The following is a 4,055-nucleotide window of genomic DNA, read 5'->3' on the forward strand; positions in this document are numbered from 1 at the left end:
ATAGGGACAGCAGTTCTTAGAACACTTAAAGCTTTTAAATCTGGAAATGGATGTACACATTTTGTTGGTTTGAGTCTGTTCTAATCGAAACCAACCAGAAAAATCAAAATAGTAAATTGATTCTGCTTCGACAGTCCTAAATTGAGGCATTATGCATACCACTATTCTGCACCCAGCCAGAGACATAAAATAATTTGTGGATACGTCCTATTTATGATAGTTCTAGATGATAATTTCAAATATTCACGAGAAACGCCTTCAAGAAAAAGTCATTCCTAACAAGCAAAATTCGTTTGAAACAATTCGTTCCACAACCCACACCGAAGCCCATCGCCAAACGTCAATTGGATTCGGATCAAATTTATTTCACGTCACTTGCGATTCTGTCGCCATAAACCAAGATGTGGAATTTGTGTAGAAACGCGTAGAGCTAATAAACACCACCCGTCTTGACTCGTTCTAGATCAGGCTCTCTTTTTGCAGACTGATCCGACTTAACGCGCAAACCCTAGCGGCCTACGCCACCAGTGCGCCCTCAACTCAACATCTTGAACGCCTAGCCGCCGAAGACCATCGTCACCAAGTCGGAACGGAACATGCCACAGACCACGCGGAATTCGCATTCCAGGTGTTGCCAACTTACTGTTGCAGAGACTTATTCCTAAAGATCTATCAACAAAGGCCCATAAAGCCGATTCCATGTCGTTCGCAATGGGGGCGCGTGGGTGGTTAAGCCGCTAACAAACGCAACAGCAACTGTTCTAATTATTTTTTAACGATTCTCGAACTGGAGGGGGGTTGACTACCGCGGATCAAAACCCGCGGCGACGTAGATCCTGAACGGAACACGACGAAGTCAAGTTCAATGTAACCCCTGCTCGTTTTGGGTGCTTGCTCACGATCGTGGTCTGTCAATGTTGAAAGGTGAACCTCGACGAAATTACCATTACAACTGGATGTGCGTAGGCGGTGAGGTTTCAAACCAGAAGGCGAAACCGGCCATATTTGGACTGGGACGGGGAATCGACGTTCGGGACTGTGGACGCGGGGACAATGATCGTTTGTCCATCAAGCAGGGCGTCATCGCAATTTTTTGGGGAACGGGTTGAGTTGTTTTGGATCAGTTAGTTGAGCAGAGAATTTGTTCTTGGGCGATGAGTCAGATGCTGGTGATTTCAGTTGAAGAATATCGAATTATTTCAAAAACATTTAATGATTTATTTATTTTCAAAATCATCAAAACCGCATATCATGATTAAATCATGGAACAAGTCGTTATATGCTTCCAGGCTCATTGAGGTAACTGATGTTTACGCAACTCCCAAATAGACCCAAAAATACGCTAACCCGAACCTCACCAAACACATTGGCATGTCACGAATCTACACACTCACAAAAAACCAACTCAAATCGATCATTCACGGGAGGGGATCTTTAAAATTCAGCACCACGCGTCTAGCACCCCGAACGAGTTGCATTTTGGAAGGAAAGTTTTCGCGCCATCAGGTAGGATACGGTTCGCGAAAACGAGAGTTCGAAAGGTTCGTCGCGTCCCGCGCCGTTAAAGCATCGAAATTAGCATACCCATTTGGGGTAGGTTCAGCACGGTGGTCACCACCTGCTGGGTGGACGAACAATTTCAGACAACCTAGCACCGGCCTCTGGGCTGGTCTAGTAGCATAAACTGTCGAACTTGTTTATCACGGGCAGACACCGAAAGTAGTGCCAAGTGTAACTAATCACTTGTAGCGTGAGCCGGTATAAGATAATTCGGGCTTAGTTGAAAGTATAACGATCGTTGGGGCTACTAAATTATCAACCTGAGGAGCGATAGTGCTGCGTTGTATAATCTGAAACCGGTACCTTGTTACAGGCTGTTTTGCATTCTCGGCCTAGGATTTTGATTGATTTGGCCCGATTTCAGCGGAGTAATTTATCGACCAACAGCAGGCAACATTCAACGTCATTAACCGATTGTTCAACATCATACTCGTTAATGTGGTTTCAGTGTTCTCTCTCGACTTAACCCTTTCAAGCCTGATGGGTCATATATGACCCAAAAATGAAAATTTCCAAAACTATCCTATAATTTTCGTATGGTCGTAAGAATCATTTTCCCATCATTACCTCAAAAATATTTTTTTGAAAATTCAGGCTTGAAAGGGTTAAAACAAACTGCCCAGCTTCAAGTGGATAGGTTGGCAGACACCGCTGCACTAGAACTCTGCACCAACAACATCCCACCCAAAGGATCACTGACCTCAACAGTGGTCAACAACACGCGCTTTCTTGATGATCGTTTGTCCCAATTTGCACACAACCGCACACGCAAAGGGGCGAGATTTAATTGAAATTAATGCAACTTCGAAGGTAATGCAACTCCCGTGGCAGCGATTATCGGGCCAGGTTTCCATTCTAGGAGAACCTCTCCCCGACGATAAAATCCCAGGCGACATTGATGTCATCCTGGAGGACAACAATTTGTTTGCAATCGGGGGGACAATGTCAAGCATTTTTAAGTACGGCCAACCAACGCAACGTTCCCAATAATTTCTGTTCTCCAGATGACCGACCTGAATCGCGGGAGCTGGTGTGTGTAAGGGTGGGTTGGAGTGCTGAATTCTTGAGGTTGCTGGTGAGATTTAGTGAAAAGTAGCGGTTGTTCTGAGTCACATTCGAGTGCAAGCGGATTTCGTTGTAGGTTGGGTGGAGCCAGGTGTTACAAGTATCGAATAACGGATATTATACCAGACATGTTTTTTTTTAAGTTTTCTAAACCATTAGTTGTACACTAATGCCGAGTATACTACGCAGATAGAAATCTCGTAAGCAAATCTGATAACTTCAAACATTAAAATGGTTACAAAATCAAAAATTAAAAAATATTTTGGTCAGTTGTCAAACACGAAAAAAGTAACATTTAAAAAATGGAGATGAGTATTTTTTATAATGTTTTAAAAGTTCTCCAAAATATTGATATTTTTCAAAAAAAAATATTTTTTTAACCAAAAATTTTTTTTTTGCCCTTGCTGGCTTCAAAAGTTTTCTTCTAAAAATCAAAAACAAAATCAAGAAAATCAAAAATTGTGTTTTTATGCGTTTTTAAGTGAAATCAAAACGGGTACATAGGTTTTCCCATGTTGTCCTTACCTTCATATTGGCTGAAAACACTTGAGCAGCTTTTTCAAATTTCGTTCATTCGTTTTTTTTGTATTTTTTAATCCGGCTAAAACTTTTTTGGTGCCTTTGGTATGCCCAAAGAAGCCATTTTGCATTATTAGTTTGTGTATATAATTTTCTATACAAATTTGGCAGCAGTTCATTCAAAAATGATGTATGAAAATTCTAAATTCTGTATCTTTTGAAGGAATTTTTTGATTGTTTTGGTGTCTTGAGCTTAGTTGTAGGTATGGATATGGACTACACTGAAAAAAATGATACACGTAAAACATTTTTTGATGATTTTTTATTCAACTTTTTGTTTCTAGCCCTTGATTTGCAAAAAATCACTATTTTTAATTTTTATTATTTTTTAATATGTTTTTGATTTTTTCAAAAAATCATTTTTCGATGTAAAATCAAATTTGCAATCAAAAAGTACTTTAGTAAAACTTTGATAAAGTGCACCATTTTCAAGTTAAAGCCATTTTTAGGTAACTTTTTTGAAAAAAGTCGCCGTTTTTCATTTTTTTTAAATTAGTGCACATGTTTGCACACTTTTGGAAAAAATATTTTTGAAAAGCTTAGAAAATTCTCTATATTTTGCTTCTTCGGACATTGTTGATACGACCCTTAGTTGCTGAGATATTGCAATGCAAAGGTTTAAAAACAGGAAAATTGATGTTTTCTAAGTCTCACCCAAACAGCCCATCATTTTTTAATGTCGATATCTCAGCAACTAATGGTCCGATTTTCAATGTTAATATATGAAACTTTTGTGAAATTTTCTGATCTTTTCGAAAACAATATTTTCACAATTTTCAAATAAAGACTAACATTTTAAAAGGGCGTAATATTGAATGTTTGCCCCTTTGAATTGTTAGTCTTGATTTAAA

The sequence above is a fragment of the Culex quinquefasciatus genome, chromosome 3 (genome assembly GCF_015732765.1).
Source record: "Culex quinquefasciatus strain JHB chromosome 3, VPISU_Cqui_1.0_pri_paternal, whole genome shotgun sequence".
Classification (NCBI taxonomy): Eukaryota; Metazoa; Arthropoda; class Insecta; order Diptera; family Culicidae; genus Culex; species Culex quinquefasciatus.